The following is a 22,854-nucleotide window of genomic DNA, read 5'->3' on the forward strand; positions in this document are numbered from 1 at the left end:
CAAATAAACATGCATCGCAAAATCTGGCATCATTTGATGGCTTATACAAATGGAACTAAACGTTGCTACAAGATGTGTGATGAGAGTTATATTTATATAAGTCAGCTATATACCTCTTGTTTGATATGTGGTTTAGGCGGATCGGTATGGCATGGGACAGGCGCACTTTAACAAAAGTGATTAAAATATAAAAATTGCAACAGGTTAAACTGTAATTCACTTCAACATAGCAAATTTTCTTTTCAAGTAAAGTTGACTTTTGCCCACAGAAGATGAATGGTTTTGCAAAAGATAACCGTTATTTATTATCTGATACAATTTGAAATCAGAAGTAACAACACCAAAATGCACGGAAAGCCTACCACTGGAGGAAAACAGTTTCTCTTAAACGGTGTATATGGGGCGCAGGTCATTTTGATAGCATAACAAAGTACTTTAATCAAGAATTTGATGACTTCTTCCTGACAGATCCAAATCAGTTTGTTTCTAAAAATTACATGGAAAGCAACCTATAAGAAAGGTAAAAGGTAACTTTTATCTGGACCTGCGTGTCTGGAGCAATTTAATTGTAATGTCAATTATAGTTCTGAAGCTTTTAAACTAGGTGTTGTGGCTTCCAGTCTCACAAAAGCAGGATTTAGAATGAGGAATGAATTTCCGATGATTTTCAAAAATGTAAGCGAAAGAAAGAGGAAATGTTTTTCATGTAAAGCTTTACCTTCGATCAAGGACCCAGTAATAGAACAGAATTTCAAAATTGTGTCTGTAAACAATTAACATTCTAGTACTTCCACACAAGGTAGGTATGTATACATAACTTATCATTTTATGTTCTTCTTCTTCATTAAAAGCAGCTATTTGTTATGCGTAGTACATTCAAGATATGATAAATCTAGATTCGATATAGAACTGTTTTATGTCATATGAACTTTTTGTAAAACTTTTGTATTTTTTTTGACAAAATTTCGACAAAACAGAAAAACTTAAAGCATTTTTACAAAAGTTACTAAAAATAACAAAAAGATCTTGTCTTTGTGAATAAAATGAATCGTTTAATATTAAAACGTGGAAGACGGACAAAACCCCACCAAAATTAAGGTGTGGGGGTTTTGTCCACTCTATAAAATTTTGAGGTGTGGGGTTTTGACTGGTGGGATTTTGTCCTACATTCTTAAAACGTGTTATCAATCGAACAAAAATCAGTCGTCTTAAACCTCAAGATTACACTAAACGTTAATAAATTATTTATTAATATAGATCTATTAGATCTATAATAATTATAGACGTTGAAATATGAAATTATCACCTTCCGGCCCTACTCTGACGTGTAATAATGTCTTTAATACACTTGGTAGATCTAATAGTAGCATTAAAAAAAAACAAAAAAAAAAACAACAAATAGAATCTACTTTGAAGTTTTTTAGTTGAAATTCTTGTCTACTCTTCTACTGTTCTGTACAGAGACGTTTTACTGTTTGTGTGTTCAAAGCAGTAGAATCTAGAAGGAGTGAGTTTGTCGTATTATATTTCTTCAAATTTCAATAGTAACCAAAATGTGTTAAGCTCTTAAGCTCTCATAATAGAAATAAAGCAATTCGTGCTGACATCCTACTTTCACTTTTACAGTTAACTGTTTGATGACGTAAAATATGACGTCATTGTTTCAGTTTGTGCACGTGCACATGTTCTGCGGGCTGATAACTAGATCTCGGCCCCGGGCCGCAAACTCATATTAGGTCACGTGACACTCATAATCAGTTGAAATCATAGGCAATTTTGTTACTATATATAGTAACAAGTGAATTAATTACCTCTAACGTTTCCGTTTTCACACTTCTGTCGTTAGACGTCGAATTTTATGAAGGAAACTCTTTCGATAAATTCAAACGTGGCCCCAGCTTTGCCGTGTACAAATACGCCCCGCTTTGAAGTACGGGAACCAACATATTACCGAAAAGCCGACTGGTTTCCCACTTCAAAGCGCAGCGCATTTTGCACACGGCAAGCTGGGGCCACGAAAGATTTTGTAAATAGAGTAAAACGGTGATAATCTTGATGTATATTTCGCCTGTTGCGTTGTTTATATTACCGTTGAAGTTTAAAATTAAGAGGTTAATATGTGACCCCGATGTCTTTTTGCCTTGTATAAGTAAAGAACAAACTGAGGGTTACTGGTTCATCAATTTAATTTGTAGTGGACACTAGCTTTATATATAATTCCAATTTGGTACATCTCAACATCAAACATCATATGTCATACATCATACAACATACACATCACATTTACATCACATCTACATCACATCTATATCACATCTACCAAGCCCTGAAAGTATAAATACCAAACATCCCATACTATCATGAAATATATAGTTTTATACATTTGTATGACTTGTATACACTACAGTACCTTAAATATACTTAATCAACAGATCAGTCTATATGGATAGACCATTCATTTTATCTCATGTAAATAATTCATGTACACATAAAATACATCTTTAAATGTATTACATCATATTGTACCTGCATCTAGTGACCACTTAATCATTTACTTATAAAACAATATACATTATGTTCAACTTAAGAAATACATATAGCTCTAAAAATATATAAACAATGACATATAAATATAATATAACATACCAATTGTGGATCAGACTCTGTAAATATACATGTACCTCTGTCACTCACACCTATCTCACTTTGCTGTTAATTATGCTGTAAACTGTAATTTACAAACATCAGTGCAATACAAATAGAAACAGTGATTTCTATGAATAACTATAAGATAAGAACATATGCTGCCATCTTGAATTCTAACACTCAAGAACAATACAAATTTATCAAAATAACTTTTATCAAATCCACAACTGTATTTAATTACTATAAGTCTTCATTTAGTTGACAATAGAACTTTTAAGAACAAATAAATAAAACATACAAATACCAATTCCTCAATCAAAATCCTTATTAATAATATTAAACCAACACATCTACATGTCACAATGACCAACAACTTCTTTAACACAAAGAATGACCTCAAGTGACCCTAACTTTAGGAGGGAAACGTTATGGTTGAGCAAATAGCAAATGTGGTCAAGGGGACATAATCACACAAAGTAAAGATTAAAATCAAACAAGGCCGACAGAGTTACCTTTCTTGAAAAATAGCAAAAACCTTAAAGAAAGCACTTGGTTACACATTTCCGCCCCGTCTTAAATGACGTCCCGTCATTGTCTCGTCAAAATATCTCTACTTCAACTAACTAACTAAAATCTATGATAGTCATAGATTAATACTAACTACAATAAACATGTATTGTGAATATATCAAACACAATATGATTCTCAATATGATCAACTCCATTTATTCAAAAAAATGTTTATGCTTTAAAAGACAATGTACTTAAAGAACAATCTTCTTAAAGAACAGAGTACCTTAAAGAATAACATACTTCAACTTTTTAACATCCTTAAACACAATTTTATTTTCTAGACAGTGCATTTAACGGACAATGTACATAAAGAATAATGTACTTAAAGTACTATGTACTTGATACAATGTACTTTAATTAACATTCAACTTTTCTCCCCCCTGCTTAAAATAAAAATGTCCCCATTTAAAAATGTCATTATGATATTCTCATAAGAAACATAATACTATATTTTTAAAATAATAAATATCAAAGGTTTTATATTAAGTTTGATATGATTTAGGTTTTTTATTATTATTATTATTATTATTAAACCTTAAAATCAGCTTAAAATTTTTTAAAACTTATCACGACATTAAAGATGTTACTATTTTTCTTGCTGTGTCTATGTCCATGGTTTGAAGTACTCCTGATCCAATTAATGTCTCCAAAGGCTTTGAATCGAGAATCATTATGGTGTAGTGCTGATAGTGCTTGTATTAACAATGCCGTACATTTGAAAATCTTCATATCTTTTTGGTGTCTTTCTTGTTCTATCAGATCTTCTTGGTGGATCTGGTGGTAAAAGTCTTTTCCTGTTAGTGTTTCTCTTAAGTTGTTTTGTTTGTGTCTGTGTGTCCGTTTCTCCTATTGTTGTGTCTGTATCAGTATCTGTTACTTCTACAGTATCTATCTTTGGCTCTGTCACTCTTTCTTCTAATTGTCTTTCACTTCCTTCTCTTACGTTTCTGTCATCTGTTTCTTCTCTATGTTTAACACTTCCATCCTCATCTCCTTTTTCTCCTTCTATATGATCAATATTTCTATCTCTTTCTTCCAATCCACCCCTTTGGGAAAATGATTTTAAAACCATCTTGCCTAGTTTTTTTTCTATCAAATAAACCCGGGTTTTCTTCTATATGCCCAAAAAAGTTCATTTTTTTCTTAAAGGTGAAACCCTTCTCCTACCTTTTTGTATTTTGTTTTTCTGTTTTTTTTTTTCTCAAACCCTCTATATTTTTTAAGAGTGTCCCCATCTAAACTTTTTTTTATCAATTTCCCCTCTTTTTCCCTTTATTATCCTGTCTCTCTTTTTCCCCATCAGAAACATTTTAAAAGGTTTTCGGGGCATTTTTCCCATTATGTAGTTTTTAAAGACCCTTTTTTTTCCCCTTATCTTTTGTTTTGGGAGGGGTTTTTTGTCAAAAATTTTAGGGGCCCGGCCCCATATTTTCGTCTCTGGGAAAAAGGAAAATATCCAACATCATCTTCATCAGACTCCTCACTTGTGACGTCACTCTTTCTTTCTTCGGATGCATCCGTTCTTTTCTCTTGTCCATGTTCCACTATATTTTCTATCTTCTCTTGTATTTCTTCAGTATCATCTTTATTATCTTCATTATCATCCAAGTAGTTTACCGGATGTAGATGATTTCGATGCAGTGTTTAAACTGTACCATTGGGAGATTCTCACTTGAAAAACAGGTATCTCTTTCCTTGGCTGATCTATCACTTTAATATATATCCTCTTCAAATCTGTCTGCCAGTTTATGTTTTCCTTCTCTATGTGCTAGGATTTTAACTAAAAACTCGGTCTCCCAATTTCTATTTTTGCAACCTCTGATCTTCTTGTCAATATGTGTTTCTTTTTGCTTTTTTTTAGCTTTATCTGTATGTTTGTTTCTACAATTTGTCTTGTTCTTTCCATCCTTTTCTTTAAGTCATCAATATATTCCCTTGTATTCTTATTAGAAGTTTGTTCTCTTGCATTTTCAAACATGGTATCAATTGGTAATCTGGGACTTCTTTCCAAACATTAGTTCAATATGGGGCTAATTCCAGTTGATTCATGAGGTGTACAGTTTAATATGCAAACACTAAAGAGTTAATATATTTTTTCCAATCAGATTTTTTGTGAATTTTCCAAAGTTCCAAGCATATCAAGTAGCGTTTTCGATTAAATCTTTCTGGACCGGAATTGGATTGCGGATGATACACAGATGTGTGAGATTTCTTCATGTTAGTTTAGAATGCAAAGTTCTTTAATGATGTCAAGATTCAAAATGGCCCCCTGATCAGAGTGTAATCTAGAAGGTATACCATAGTGTATGAATGAAATTGTTGTAAAAAGGCGTCTGCTGTTGTTTTAGCTGTCTGGTTTTTTTGTTGGTATAGCCATAGAGAATTTTGTGAAATGATCTTTTACAACTAATATGTTACCAAAAACCTCCTTTTGATGTTTCTAGAGTCAAGAAGTCGAAACAGACTAATTCCAAAGGGTATGTAGTGTGAACGTTAACTAATGGAGCTTCTAGAACTTGTATTTGTCTTTCGTCTCAGGCATCGATCGCATTTTGTTACCCAAATTATCTACATCTGTTGTCATTCCAGGCCAAAAGAATCTTTCTTTAACAAGTCTGAGAGTTTCTCTCCTTTCCCGGATGACCAACATCGTTGTGAAGTCCTCTTAAAATATCTTCTTTGTAGAATTCTGGTATTACAATTGATCCAATTTTTTTTGTCATTTTGTTCTGTTTTCAAAACAAAAATTCCTTTTTTTCCTTTTTTAAAAATTTTTTAAAGGGTTTTTTTTCAATGAAAAAAATTTTTTTTCTTTTTTTTAAACATTTGCCCCCGGGATTTTTTTGATCTATAAATTGTTTTCCCCATTTACGATTACGGGGTCTTCTCTCTTTTTCCTTCAATGTTCTCATTTCCAGTTTTTTGCCATTGGTTGCCTTTTATTCTCGGTTTGTTCTATTAAAATTTGATTTCATTTTTTGGAAAAAATTCAAAATATGAAGTAGTTGTTGATTTTACAAAGGGCCCCTTTGACTACTTTATTTTTTATTTAATAATGTCTTCCCATTTTTTGTATAAAGGGTTTTATAGGGAAAAACGACTCTTTTGCATCTGCCCCCAAGGGGTTTCTTACCCCTGCTCTGTAATATATGTCGAAGTCATAATTGTCCTAATGCACTGCCATCCTTTGTCCCGTGGCAATCAAGTTTTGCTGAGGTCAAGATGTATGTCAAAGGATTGTTATCTTGTTTAGAACAACAAAGTGATTGTTTGTCAGATAATCTGAAAAACTTTTCAGTGACAGCCCATTTCAAGCATAAATACTCTAGCTTGTTATGCAGAATTAGTTTTCTTTTCAAGACTTTGATAATGCCTCTGCTTTGGCATAGGCCCAATGGACTATCGTTTGTTGGTTGTTCCTGTTTCCTGGTAAAAGGGACGGCGCCCAAAGTTCCAATTGTCGAGCGTCGACATGAAGCTTCAAACGGGCTTCTGAAATTCCGGATATGCCAGTATTGGAGGTGTGGTCAACTTCTTCTTTTCAATTTCTCAAAAATATCTTGCTCCTTTTTTCTGTCCATGACCCATTCTTTAACTATTTTCTTAGGATTTTTTTCTTGCCAGTTGGATGTGGTAATTAATTCTGATTAAAGGTCTGGTTTATTTTGCTGAAATCCTAATGAAGCGTCTGTAATAACCCAAAAGCGAATGATAGAAAATGAATAAGTTCTTCAGATGTCTTTTGAGTTGGCCAGTTTTCTTAAATTTTGTTCAATTTTAGCCTGGGTCTGTTCCTCGATTCCTTTCATCGCTTACAACAAATGTCCAAGAAAATTTATTTCCTAATTCTTGAAGAAGAAACATTTCTCTGCTGCCAAGTTTAAGAAGCACATTCTTTAAGTCTACCAAAAATATTAAGTCTATTCTTTCAAGATGTTCTTCAAAATGTTTTTACTAAATATGATGAGATCGTCCCAAGTAGAAATAACACATATATCGGCATATTCAAGTCTTCCAAGACATTCTTTCCATTAGGTCCTGGTATGTTGCTGGACTGTTTGTTAAGCCAAAAAAGGCATTTGTTGTATTCCCAGAACCCAAGTGGACCTGCAGTAAATGATGTTCTAGGTTTATGACCTCTTCTTTCTACCTCCACTTGATGGTAACCTGACTTCCCATATCTATGTTGAAAAGTACTTAGATCCATGTAAGCAGTCAAAAACTTCTTCTATACGAGGCAAAGCATATGCAGTCTTTTACAGTTCTTTCGTTCAACATTCTATAATCACGCATAGTCCAAAAACTTTCCGTTTTTCTTTCGTACCAGTACTATTGTTGGAAGCCCAAGGTGATTTAGAAGGTCTGATGATACCACATTGCTAGAAGTTGTTCCAAGTGTTGTCGTACTTCATCTATCATATTAGGAGGGATTGCGTCTATGGCGTTGTTTAAATGGAATTTCATCCAATAGATCGATTCTGTGTTTTTACTTTACTACACTGTCCAATATCTGTGTCATTAATGGAGAAAATATCCTTATGCTTCATCAATTAGGTTTTTTAAGCTGTTGTTTTTCTGTTTGTATATCTAACAGATTATTGTCATCAATATTCAAATCGTCTACTATTTTCTCTCTCTGTCTGTTAAGTTCATCTTCTTTCTAAAATTTGTTGAACACTTCTTCTGTCACTGACAACTGGCTGGAATCTCACAAAATTATTTGTTTTGGTGATATTGTTGTACTTAGAGATGACAGATTAGACATTGTAAACTGTAACATTATTGTTTCTTTCCATATTCATACTTGAATGACTCCTGGTGTTATGTCAATGAAATTTGGTATTGTTGCATCTTCTGATGGTTGAATAAGAGCAGCAGTGACTGTATGATCAAGTTCTTTATCCAAGTATGCTTGAATATTGACAGTTTCATTTGGCTTTAGAATAAACCTTGTGAGGCATAGCATTTCTAACAATTGCCAATCTTGTTCTTGTTTTTGATGTAATGCCTTATCTCTGACGACGCATAGCTCTGAAAACAAAAGGTACCATGGAACAATGTAATTTTTCTTCTGTAGAAAAATTGATCTCCAAAATTGCTTTTGCATTCTTCTAATAGTTCCTTCAAGATATTTGTTCCTAATATAAACTGGAGTCTTTGAAGAATAATTGGTATCTGGGAACCACAAGAAGTAAACCTGGTTGTGTTTTTTGTATTTGGAAGTCCTTTTATTATTGTCAAGTTCTATTTCGATGAATTCCTAAATATGGTAAAGTTTTTGTCCATCAGCACATTCAATGTTAAGTATGTCTCTAATTGGTTGTAATTTTTGTTGAGTCTTGTAGGTAATTTTTATAAAAATGTTTCAGAAATAACACTAACACAACTTTTCCTGTATCTAGTAGAGCAGTAGTTTTTCATGCCTTATTTACCAATAATGTCAGCCTCATTAGTGGGGTTCTCCAACTAAATTGGGATCTTTTAATCAGTGCCTCTTGTTTGATCCCTCAACAAGTGCACTTATTCTTTTAAATCTTTTTGTGATGACTTCCTAGGACAATCCCTTGCTAAGTGTCCTCTCTCGTTGCAAATGTAACATGTTCCCATAAATGTATTTGATGCAAGTGGTCTTCGAGGTGTGTATATTCCCACGACCTCTTCCTCGGTATCCTCCATTTCTTCCTCTAAACCATCTTTTCTTCCGCCATAATAGCCTCCTCTTTGTTGTTGTTGACTTCCATAATATCCACCTCTTTTGTTGTTGAACTCCATAGTATCCTCCCCTTTGTTGTCGTTGATCTCCATAATATGTCTTTTGTTCTTGTACAGTCTTCTGCATCTTTTTCTTTTTGAAATTTGTCCATTTTATTACTTAATTCCTTAACTATTTCTCTTTTAATTCTTCAATTTCACTTTTCTTCTTTGGTTGTTCATTCAATTGTTGTTGTGGCATGACATGTCTTTAATTTTCCTGATGACTTCATATCTGCTTCCAGTTTTCCTAAGTTCTATTTTGAAAAGGTCATAGTTCAAGATTGTTTCACTTTTATATTGAGCGATATGTCTTAATTCTGTATTAAGTCCTTGGTACAATGCTTCATGTATAAAACGCTCATCCCTTTTTATAGGCTCTAAGTTGTAATTTGGCTTGTGTTAATTTAGGTTCTTCAAGTTTTGGGAAGCATTTAAGTATTTTACACTGTCGGCACCCTGTGTAATGCATAAAATTTTTCTAAGTAAATGGGTTTGTGGGGGAACTTTCTATTGTTTCCCATTAAGTACTGTTGAATTTTGTTACCAAAATTTCTGATACTGTTATCCAGTCCCCAATCTCCTGACAATATCTCCTGCTTGTATCCCTTTTTACAGCTCTTCTTATTCCCTAATTTAGAATTTTTGTTCCTCTGTAAACCCATTAATGCTGTCATTAAAGATTTCAATTTCGAATTTTTAATGTCTCCCAGGTAACTTCGCCCCTTTGGTTTTCTTCTCCAATAAAAAATTCGACAGCTTTGGAAAATGATTTCGGACCTGGTGTTTTCCGTACAAATGCTGGTTTACTTGTTGTAATTGAAATATCTGGTAAATATGATGATGACAAATCTTTAAGTGGTGTTAGCAATGCATTCTCTGTAGGTTTTGTTTCTGTCCCAGGTGTTGCCATTGGATTAGTTGTCAGTCTTGTTTTTTGTATTGTAATTAAAGGTGTTGTTTCTTTCTTTATCTTTAGTTCTTCACCAAACTCCTTTGTCTTAGCATCTCTTAACAATTTCCGTAAATCATCTGGATTTTCTATGAATGGTTCAATGTGTAAAGCTCTAAAAGCCTCTAAAAGTTTCTTCTCATTTAATGAGATTTTCATTTCTCCCAAGCTCTTCTTCATCAGTAGCTTCCATATCTTCTCCTCCAACAGCTCCTAACTCCTTTGATGGATCCATTTTAATTTATGGTCAACTTCGTCTATAATTATAATCACTTTTTCCAGTTCCAAGTGTTATCTGTAGTTATTTACAGTTCTAATTCGCAGTACTAATAATCAAGCACTATTTCAAAGCACAATTTCAGTTCAGCACTTTTTTTTATTTTCACAGTACTAAAGTACTAAATCATCCAAGCACTAATTGAATTCAAAATGTTTCACAGTACTAAAGTACTAATTCATCCAAGTACTATTGCAAAGTACAATATCACTTCAGCACTTTCAATTCACAGTACTATTTTCCAGCACTAACCCATTAAAGCACTATTTTCAAATAACAGTACTATTTTTGCAGTACTAAAACCATAAAGCACTATTTCAAATCACCATGCTCCTCCAGTACTAATTCAAAGATTAAGTGTCACAGGACTATTCCCGACAAATCTATTCAAGCACAAATTCTATCAATACTTCAGTACTAATTCAAAATTAAATGTCACAGGACTATTCCCGACAATAATATATTTAAGCACAAATTCAATAGGTACTGTTTCAATCACTATGTACCTCCAGCTCTAAACAATAATTCAATGTCACAGGATGGTTCCCGACAATAATATACGTAAGCACAGATTCAATCAACGGTGTCTCCTCAGCACTGTCAAAATCACATAGGACTATTTCACAAGTACAACTTCAAATCACACTAATACTTCAGTACTATTCTCGCAAAATTATTTCAAAGTACTAAATTCCTTGTTCCAAGTACTATCCTTAGCGGAGTAATTCATCACGTCAAGCACTATTCTTTCAGTAGAATTTTCAACACTATATTTACAAAGCACTATAGTGTAAACAGAATTTCACAGCACTAACGTATCCAAGCACTATTTGCTGATTATAATTTCAAGCACTTTTTTAACAACACAGCACTAACTTATTCAAGCACTATTTGCCGATTATAATTTCAAGCACTTTTCCACAATATAACATCACAGCACTAATATTCATTTCAAGCACTATCATCCTCCAAAGCACAGCTCCTTTTTATAATTAAAGCACTAATTTCACAACAGCACTATTTCAATTTCGCCTGTAGTACTACACCAGTCAATCCACACTTCACTATTCAAGATTTTTATGTCACAAAGACTTCACTTATTCCCAGTTGTAAATTATCACATTTCAGATTAATTTAATTTTATTTATTAATTTTTATTATGTTGAATTATTTTATACCGTGACTAAAGTATAGTCAAAATATCAAAACGGCAAAAATTAAAACATTATTTTATTATATATGTTTTATTTTATTTTATTATTATTGTATTCATATATTGAAACTGACCAAGTTATAAATCAGTTCAATTATTTTTTAATTACTTTATATCAATAAATATTTATTTGCTTTCAAATAAATACTAATTAATATTCTTTATAGAATAATTTACTGTATCTGATTCATTAAATTAATTATTCATCTCAATAATCAATTCAAAGTTCAGACCTGTTATTTAATTTTAATAATGAAATTGAAAAAATATTTCAAATTCATGTAAGAGTTGAAAATGACCTTTAAGTATAACTTTATCTTAAAGTAATAAATTATTTAATCACACACTAGAATAAGTTTATAAACAATTGACTTTATTTTATTTCATTTAAGAGAACAGCAATAGGAATTTATTCTATTACATTTCTCACAGTTTTATACAAGTTCAAAAACTTTTAATATTATCAGTGAGTTCTAATTCTCAATACTGACAATAATATTTATCTTTTTTAGATTCTTAATACAATTATTATATTATTATTCTTTTATTTATTATTTTATTTGGTAAACAGTAAACTTTTTACTGATTACGCAAACCGTGTTACAATTGTTTATTTAACAGTTCTCAATGATACAGAAATTGGATTTTACTCAACTTCATTACCATTTAGTTTATTTATTTTATTTCACCAAGTAACAACATTTAAAGGGAGTTGAACATTTAAAGGGAGTTGATCACAATAATTATTATCAATAACTTTTTTACTGATAATAACAAAAAGCTTCTTATTTACTCTTCTCCTATCTAATAGTATACAGTACTATGCTACCTGTATTTAATCAGTCAGTCAGTCAACCAAGGAAATCATAACATACATGTAGTCTGCTCCAAATATCACACAGGTAAAATTCAATGGGTCAATCAGGAAATCAAAATATTATTGTACAACACACATATATAAATTGTTTCAAGTTACAAATGCAATGAATATCTGGTCATTCAACACAATATCAGTGTTTTGACAATCAACTTAGTTCAAACCCCAGGTACAATATAGACAGCAGACTGCTGATCAGTCAAAACAATTTCAATGTTTATACAATCACCTCATTATGTGTAAAGATTCTACCAGTGATATTTAAGGCCAAGCAAATAAATGTTGACTATTACTTCATCAATAAAAGACTGTCAACAAAATCAGACTTTAATATTTGAAATTTGTAAACAAAATATTTTCTCTTTTAAAGAAAATGAATTCAAAATAGCAGCATTATCTTATCTGGAAGGAGATGCTTCTTAATTTGTAGACAATGAATTAAGTTCCCTCACCAGTTAATAAAGGGGTATTTATGGGGCACATGCAATTAAAGTGAATTCTTTCTTCCTTAATCTATACAATATCACTCCTGAAAAATATCACTCCTGAAAAATATCAGAAATTGCAGTCTGTGGCAATCTGGTAATATATTTCAAACAAGATTTCAAAGATTCAAATAAAAAATTACACAAAAGAATCTATCTGAGAATTTACATAAAAGATTTACCAGTTGAAACTGCAATTAATGAATGTTACAATATATTCATTTCATTGACATATGTTTTACTCACAAATCTGATGTACTGAAAGTTCTTGACTTTGGTCACTAGAGCACTAATACACTACTTAACAGATACAGATACCATTGGAAATCTAAACCTGCAATACAAAAATTCACAACATAAAATCAATGTATATAAACTTCTGTCACTAGTCAATTTTAATTATGATAACTTCTTAAAGTGAACAATCCTTGATCTACACTGGGAAGTGATGAATTCTTGTAGCGAATAATATTCTCAAATAATGTCTGTATAAGTTAACTGATGAGTATTCAAATTTAACACATCTCGTAAATATTCTAAAATGATTTACTATATGAAGAACTGTCTGTTTAATAAACAAACTATATGAAAATACTTGTATAATATAATACACTGTTGGTAGAACTTCCTGCACTTCACTGTTTAATTTCAATTAAAAATATTAAAAATGTTCAGTGAAAAGTGTTCACACAGGAAACAAATATAAAATTTTAAATGTCCACTTATTAAACTCCGTTGGGCGCCATTTGTGACCCCGATGTCTTTTTGCCTTGTATAAGTAAAGAACAAACTGAGGGTTACTGGTTCATCAATTTAATTTGTAGTGGACACTAGCTTTATATATAATTCCAATTTGGTACATCTCAACAGCAAACATCATATGTCATACATCATACAACATACACATCACAGTTACATCACATCTACATCACATCTATATCACATCTACCAAGCCCTGAAAGTATAAATACCAAACATCCCATACTATCATGAAATATATAGTTTTATACATTTGTATGACTTGTATACACTACAGTACCTTAAATATACTTAATCAACAGATCAGTCTATATGGATAGACCATTCATTTTATCTCATGAAAATAAATCATGTACACATAAAATACATCTTTAAATGTATTACATCATATATTACCTGCATCTAGTGACCACTTAATCATTTACTTATAAAACAATATACATTATGTGCTCAACTTAAAAATTTACATGTTAAGCTCCAAAAAAATATAAACAATGACATATAAATATAATATAACATACCAATTGTGGATCAGACTCTGTAAATATACATGTACCTCTGTCACTCACACCTATCTCACTTTGCTGTTAATTATGCTGTAAACTGTAATTTACAAACATCAGTGCAATACAAATAGAAACAGTGATTTCTATGAATAACTATAAGATAAGAACATATGCTGCCATCTTGAATTTTAACACTCAAGAACAAAACAAATTTATCAAAATAACTTTTATCAAATCCACAACTGTATTTAATTACTATAAGTCTTCATTTAGTTGACATTAGAACTTTTAAGAACAAATGAATAAAACATACAAATACCAATTCCTCAATCCAAAACCTTATTAATAATATTAAACCAACACATCTACATGTCACAATGACCAACAACTTCTTTAACACAAAGAATGACCTCAAGTGACCCTAACTTTAGGAGGGAAACGTTATGGTTGAGCAAATAGCAAATGTGGTCAAGGGGACATAATCACACAAAAGTAAAGATTAAAATCAAACAAGGCCGACAGAGTTACCTTTCTTGGAAAATAGCAAAAACCTTAAAAATAGCACTTGGTTACACCTGACCTTCAGTTTCCGTTAAGATGTTAAAGGGAGACACAGGCAAAATTTACATTTCTTCGTTTTGAATTGTTTATTCATTATTCTGTAAATATCATCAAAATTAATACACTAAACAGTCACAGGAACAAAACTGTTCTTCTTAATATAAAGAATAAAATGGTGGTTTCCTAACCTGATCCACGTGGTCAGGTTAGAGCATTGCGATTTTACAATAGTTGTCACAGTGATCTCTGGACACATAAATGAACATGTCAAATGAATGACTTAGACCTGTTTCAATCAAACACTATCCACAATATCTGTTATTTTTAGTTCCATGGTTTGTTCAAGTCACATGTCTTGTTTTAAAACTACTCGGTGATTCTGTTCGTTCAACATATATAGATATATTTACGCTTTAAACACAAAATATTTAGAATTAATACTGAAATTCATGCTCGGACTTTAAAAAACGTCACTCCGTCGTGATTTGAGTACATGAGGTCATTTTGATATTTTTGTCATTAATTTGCCCTAGTATCCCTTTAAATGAGTGTATACAAATTAGCTGTGAACAATGGAACACTATAGATGCTTTATGTGGTTTGTTTATTAGTTGTGATGGATATATGACGAATTTTAAGCTTTACTGTCAATGGAAGACCCCGAGTGCCCACTCGTGCATTTTCTGCAAACACGAGCGGGTATCTTAGTTGATTGTCACATGTTCAATATATAGAAAATGATAATGTATGGAGGTAATATCAAAAGCTTGGTGTTTGAAATTTCACTACTTTAATAAAGATCTCACATTCCTTTTAATGTCTTGCACGTTAATGTGACTATATTCTTGTCCCACCTCCCGGACAAAGCCTACCCATCCAAAATGGCAAAGGGGACAGAAGCTCTCCGATAGTACAGAAACTCTCCCAAGAATTCAACAAGTCATGCCACTTCCTTTATGTTTATTTATCATATATTTTGTGAGGAACCATAGTCAGATACAGAGGTCAAGGTACTGATAATATTTGCAGTAATTAATAAGAGAACAATATACATATTAACAACATTTAAATAAATATACATGTACTAAGTTTACAGGAATCGCTTGTGAAATAATAATAAAGTGATGCAATTAATTGATATGATCTTACTATTAATATATTTTAAGTTGTAACATTTATTCTCCTTTGTAGTTTGTCCTTATGTGGTGTTCTAAGATAATGCCAATTTATCTTCCTGTAAATTTTATAAGCATAGTAGTGCTGTTATTCTGGGAAAGGGACGGGGGTTTCTACAGTTTACGTTTTTTTTGATTTTGGGACTGAATTTTTAGTAACTACAACAGTCACCATATTAATGTTTTAAAAGACACAGGAAAAAATATTCATTATGCCGTATTAGCAATTGTTTCTAGTTTTGGACTAGGTGAATCATTTTTCGTTGATTTTTTTCAGCATTGCTGGAAAAAATGCATTTTCTAATCTTGTTGTTCTGTTAAAGATCCTGCATGTTGTAATTTTAAGTGAAATTTTATATATGTATATATTTATGCTTATTAAACAATTTTCAAACATCGAAGAAAATGTAAAATATGTACTGCAAATATTTGTCCACATTATATGTAATCGTTAAAATATATGCTTTAATTTCTTATTGAAAATTTTGACTTAGACTCTTTAGAAAATAAATTTCTAATTACCACCCTTTAAGTACATGAAATGTTAAATTCTGTAATATCTTTATAAATAATGCTTTTTGGAACTTACAATATTGATAAATCCTAATTTGAGCATCATATTTATGATATAAAACAATAAAGAATTGTGTTACAAACTTTAGTTCAAGTGTATTCACAGTTACCTACAGTAATATTTAATCTAAATGCAAACGGATGGAAAGCTGATTATTGGTATTTTTTTTAATATCATATATATGGATTTTGAATTTTTTTTTTTAGAAAATGGTCAAATTAGTGTTTAAAGTGGTAGGGTAGAGTAACATTTTTATACATAATTATGTAAAACATTTTGTTTAGAAACAATCATTTTGCTCGTGTAATTTTTTTTTACCTGAATGTTATAATTTGTTTCTTAACAATGAACAATAGAAAAATAGTTTTCATAATGTTGATATTATAGATTATTTAGAGTTTCCTCATTTCTGAAAAAGCCCTTATAAAAGCAAAGCTTAGGTTCAGAAATATATCCATAACTAATAAACCACACGGTGAATTTTATTTAAATTTTGCATACAGGTGACCTTTAAGACATATAACTGTCCTTTGTTGTCAATTTTACAGTTCTTTATAGTTCCCATTACCCATGGTCTACCTTAAGGTAGAATTGTACACCAAAATGTAACAAGAGCCACCGCCGGGCGGGGCAACGCTCGACTTTTTCTAAAAGCAAACAAAGAAATGTTTCAACAAATCTTAACGTTTCCTTCATGTATTTAATCCGTCTGTCTTGTCACATTAGTTTTGTCTATATATTCTCTCTCTCTCTCTGTCTCTCTGTCTCTCTCTCTCTCTCTCTCTCTCTCTCTCTCCCTCTCTCTCTTTAATGCATAATGTTCATCCTTATTATAATATGACTACACACTTGATAACAGTGCACCATAACGCAAAATCCTGGTATCTACCCACGCACAGGTAAGCCACAAATTACCTGATTGATGCTTTAAGTTTTGTGTGTATTAATCATGTATAAGAATAGTGTTATGTTTTTTTGCTCATTATCTTGGTTACTGTTTATCACAATTCTTTATATTGCACATATTAAATGGTCATAACAATTAGATTTCCCCTATTGATTTTGTGGTCACTAGGTCAAAGGTCAAGGTCACAGGTTCATTGAATGGTAGTATGGTTTACGCTCATTTTCTTAAAAGCCAGTTATCACCAAGTCTTCATGTTTTACATGTTGAATATTCATAACTAGTAAATGACCCGTATTGATTTTAGGGTCACTAGTCTTAAGGTCAAGGTCACAGGGGCCTTTAATGTCAGAATGGTTTCGCTTATTACCTTGAAAACTAATTATCACAAAATCTTCATATTTCAATGACTGATTGTTTATAACTAGTAGGTGACCCCTATTGATTTTGGGGACACTAAGCAAATGTCAAGGTCGCAGGGGTATTGAATGAGAGTATGGTTTCCGCTCATTATCTTGAAAGCTTTTTTATCACAAAATTTTCATATTTCACATAGTGATTGGTCATAACTAGTAATTGATCCAAATTGAGTTTGGGGTCACTAGGTCAAAGGTCAAGGTCACAGGAGCCTTAAATGTCAGAATTGTTTCTACTAATCATCTTGAAAACTATTTATCACAAAGTCTTCATATTTCAATTACTGATTGGTCATAACTAGTAGGTGAGCCCTATTGAATTTTGGGCCACTAAGTCAAAGGTCAAGGTCACAAGGTTATTGAATGTAAGTATGATTTCCGCTTATTATCTTGAAAACTATTTATCACCAAGTCTTCATATTTCTCATATTCATTGGTCATAGCTATTAGATGGCCCCTACTGAATTTGGGGTAATTAGGTTAAAGGTCAAGGTCACAAGTGCCTTAAATGTCAGAATGGTTTCCGCTTATTATCCTGAGAACTATTTTTCACAAGGTCTTCATATATTACATTTTGATTGGTCATTACTAGTAGATGTATCCTATTGATATTGGGATCACTATGTCAAAAGTCAAGGTCACAGGAGCCTTGAATGTCAGAATGGTTTCCGTCATTATCATGTAAACTATTTATCACAAAGTCTTCATATTTCACATATTGAAAAGCCATATGTAGTAGATGACCCTATTGATATTGGGATCAATACTTGATAGGTCAAGATCACAGGGACCTTAAATGTAAATATGTTTTCCGCTTATTAACTTGAAAACGTTGTATCACAAAGTCTTCATATTTCACATTTTTATTAGTCATAATGGGATCACTAGTTCAAAGATCAAGCTCTTAATATTTTACATATTGATTGGTTATAACTAGTAGGTCATTTTTTTGTTACCTTAAATGAACACTTCCATGTACCCATTATGGAAAAATTCTCTAACAATGTTACCAAAATGTGAGTCAAGGGTTATAAAAAGAGAGAGGGGGGGGGGGGCATATGTGTCTTTCGACATTTCTTGTAATAATTATTATTATTATTATTATGTTATTATTATTATACTTGTTGTTGTTATTATTATTGTACAACTCATATATAATTTATTCTTAAAGAATTACAATTAATCAAGTGTATTGAAAGGAAATTTATAAACATTTGCAAAAATCGTCAATATTTACTTGAAAATGGTGATAAAAATATTTTATCAAAATTTAATATACATGAAATCTCTGTTATGTTCACACATTCTTAAAAACAATAATTCTGTAGAACAAAATGAGAAAGAGAGATGTTTTGCTGAGTTTCTCTGTATAGTAATATGACCTTGGATAGAAATATTTGGTTTACAAACTGTCTTAAATAAGGCACAACATGCATTAAGACACAACATGCCATAACTTAAGATTATAATAACGTAATGAGCGATAACATTCACCATGCCCTATTTAATATGCATGCTTTTTTTTAAACATAGAAATTATAAAAATAACTCTTACGAGGCAGGCAAATAGTTGATGTGTCATTTGTATTCGAACTAAGGAACATTTAGATAAAAAAATTAAGGAGGTTTATGTTTTGTTTAACATTCTCCAACCGATTTCATATCGTTTTGTTGTATAATTTCTTTGTCAATTAATTTGAAAATAGTTTCAAAGGAATTGAGAACAGTGCTCAATAAGGCAAGATGATATTCACAGACCGTTCACAGAATGCAGCCCCATTCACAACCCAGTCACACCAGCAGGGCACCAAGAAGGCAACGGACCGAAAATGAGAGAGGACACAAGGACGGGGAAAGGAAGGTAGAGACGTGATCAGAACCAAAAAGAGCCTATACGGAAATTAAGGGGACAGATGGGTGTAAGGCGAAAAAAGGGAAGAACAAAAAATGGGATATGAAGCGGGGGACAACACGTGAAGGAAGCCAGAGATCTTTTCTAAGAATTTTTTCTAACACTTGAAGTATTATATATTTAAAAGATTTATTGAAACACAATAACATTTAATAACAACTGCACAAAATAAATACAAATTTGCCGTCTAAATAATAACATAATAAAGCTCATTAATTTGCAAACTTATATAGTCCAGTTTGCTTTTTTCTTAAAAACTGAATGTCAATTTGCAGTAAAATAAACGTTTCTATTTTTTAATGACAAAAATGAAGAAAGCACTTTAATGTAGATATAAATGCGTTCATAATGAAAAAGACATGAATTTAATTAAATGGCTAAATTCGGATGAAAGATGAAAACATATTCGTGCAAGAAAATATGAATTATGCATTAAATATGTGACAGTGGTAACATATAGTGTTATTAAAGGACCAAAAATAATTTAAAAATAATAACACGTATAATACAAGTGCATGATATTTAAATGCGACCTTTGATTGAGTGTTTTGGTTCAAGAGAATTAAATGTAGAAATGGTAGTTTACATACTAGATGGCAGATATCATTTGTATATAAATCGCTTCGTAATGGTATTAAAAGACGGTCGAGTGATAACAATATCATAATATCTGTTTATAAAATGAGCGTAAATGACTGTTATAACGCTCATACAAATTGGGTTTCTCATATTTAAAATATGTTACAGTAACTAATAATTTCGTAGTACTAGTTCTGTAAATGGTAACGCATTTATTTTTGAATTAAAGACACTTTTAAACAAGAATGATATAGCAATATTAACACAAATTCTGTTTTGAATATGCATAGAAAATGTAAAACTTCCTTTAAGTTTGAATATAACTTTGACTTATTACAAAAAAAAATATGCACTTATTTTGTATACTTAGAGTTTCATTGCATCCTTCTTCTTAAGGAGATCTATCATTCTGTGAAGTTTTAAGTCCATAGCTTTTATACTTTATGAGAAATGGCCTGGACAAAAACGTAATGTGAAAATTAGCAAAGTGCAACAACTCAAAAAATAAGTACAGATTACCAGTTATTGTGCATTGCACTTTTAATAAATAAGATCTATCGTCCTATGAAGTTTCACCTACATAGTTTTTATAGTTTATGAGAAATGACCGGGAAAAAACTCAAGTATGAAAATTATCAAAGGGCAATAATTCAAAAAAAGAAGTGCAGAGTACCGGTTCTGGTGCACTGCCCTTTTTCTTAAAGAGATCTTTTATCCTAAGTCCATAGCTTTTATACTTTATGAGAAATGGCCCGGACAAAAATAGAGTATGAAAAATTAACAAAGGGCAATAACTCAAAAAAAAGAAGTACAGAGTACCGGTTCCTGTGCACTACACTTTTTCTGAATAAGATCTATCATCCTATGAAGTTTCCAGTCCATAGCTTTTATACTTTAGGAGAGATAGGCCGGACAAAAAGTATGAAAATTAACAAAGGGCAATAATTCAAAAATAAAGTGCAGAGTAACGATTCTTGTGCACTACAAATAAGGTCATTATAAGAAGCATGTATACCAAGTTTGGATTCAATCCGACTTAAAGTGACTGACTTATGCTCCGGACAAGCTTAAGATGACGCCGACAACGACGCCGATGACGAAAGTTACACCTAGATATGTTGAAGAAAAGCAAACTGATAATTAAATAAAGAGAAACAGAATTTGAAAGAAGCCTAACAATGACAATTTGAAAATGAAGACTCGTAGTACACGGACGGTAGTGGTAATTGCAAGCTACCGTCTACGTCCCATAGTACCGGCTAAAGCAGAATTTAACATTTAACATGAATTGTAGAAATATTTGATTTTGATACATTCGCTGATGTGCTCTTATGGCGGTTATCATGGAACATTCAATGTGACACATAAAAACGGCATATGATCGCCAACTAAAATAAAGCGTGTGTCCTAAACACGAAAACATTGGGTGAAACTAAACAAATTGAACTTGTGAAAGAAGAATAAGGCATCAGAGGTAACAAAGCTTATGTATCACAGTTAAGCTGTGAAAAGACAAAAATAAAAAACAAATCAACGCTTTTTTAAGTGCATGTATGGTCTAACTTACTTCAATAGAATGTGAACAAAATTGTTCCAATGAAATTATTCTTAATAAATAGTTTATCAACAGCAAATAAAAGTATACTTCCGCATGGTTTTAGTCTTACAAAATGGTATGAATGCTAAGATAATTAATACCATGACCACTGATAATATTATACGGATGTGATGTGGCCACGTACACTCTGTCTTGCGCATTTAGATAAAAAGGTGCTCCGGTATAACTTGACCATTCTGCATGACCGAAGGATAATTCACACGTGGTTTTAACGTTTTCAAGAAGAACTCGTTCAGCCCCATTTTTGTGGTATATTACGTTAACAACGTGACGGATTGCATTTTCTGAGTTTTTAAAGGTATCAGTAGTTGTCATGTTATTTGCTCTTACTGTCAGCAAAGACGACACAAAGTAATAGCCAGATTGGTTGATGTAGATGGCCCCTTCTTTCTGCAAGTATGTCATATGACGCGTAATCATATGTGTAATAGGTCGCCAGTATACTTTGGTGTTTTTTCCAGATACTAAAAAATATATATATTTCATGAGCAACAATTGTATATACTAAAATCTAAGTGTATTCTCCATGTATTGATACTTAAACAAAGATGGATGTGATGTTTTTAGAAAAGATCAGATTATTATTTTACATTTGTAGCTTTGTGATTGTTTCCATCGAGATCATTGGTTCCAGCACTTGTGTTGAAAAAAAGTTCCACAAACAGGTGCTAGGGAGGCATGAGGGACGTTGCAAATTTTCATTGGTGGCGTCTGTTGCCGAATTGTTAAGGCCGTTGACTTCAAATCAACTGATCTTCAACGCTGTGTGTCCGAATCCCGACAAGGGACTTGTGAGTCTTTCATGTAAGAAAGCTATCCAGTTAGCTTACTGAACGTCAGTGGTTCTTCTCAGGTGTCCGTTCGCACGGAAGGGCACCTGAGGTCTTCCTCCACCAGTAAAGCTGGAACGTCGCCATACGAGTACCGCTCAAGCTGGTGCTAGGGGTTGTGAGGGATGTTGCACGTAAATCATTATCCCTCATGTACAGACTCAATCAAACCGAGTCTGCAATTCTCTTGTAATTTTGTTGTGATTAATGCTTCCAAGGGATCATTTTGTTTCCAGATTTTTTATAC

At 32.0% G+C, this 22,854-nt stretch overlaps 1 long non-coding RNA gene across 3 annotated transcripts; it reads right to left on the reverse strand.

Annotated features, from left to right (window-relative positions):
* Window positions 1-2,121: 2,121 nt before the first annotated feature.
* On the reverse strand, window positions 2,122-14,606 carry LOC132755387 (uncharacterized). Of its 3 annotated transcripts, XR_009629198.1 has the most exons (5): window positions 14,352-14,606; window positions 14,054-14,135; window positions 13,020-13,728; window positions 2,647-2,728; window positions 2,122-2,326 (listed from the first exon to the last, which is right to left on the reverse strand). It is a non-coding gene; the product is annotated as an uncharacterized LOC132755387 (long non-coding RNA). The 3 variants fall into 3 exon arrangements; XR_009629199.1 differs by lacking the exon at window positions 14,352-14,606 and having other exon boundaries at window positions 13,020-13,718; window positions 14,104-14,341; XR_009629197.1 differs by lacking the exon at window positions 14,352-14,606 and having other exon boundaries at window positions 14,054-14,340.
* Window positions 14,607-22,854: the final 8,248 nt, after the last annotated feature.

Source organism: Ruditapes philippinarum, unplaced genomic scaffold, assembly GCF_026571515.1.
Source record: "Ruditapes philippinarum isolate M1 unplaced genomic scaffold, ASM2657151v2 ctg3322_1_1_1_1, whole genome shotgun sequence".
In the NCBI taxonomy this organism is placed as follows: Eukaryota; Metazoa; Mollusca; class Bivalvia; order Venerida; family Veneridae; genus Ruditapes; species Ruditapes philippinarum.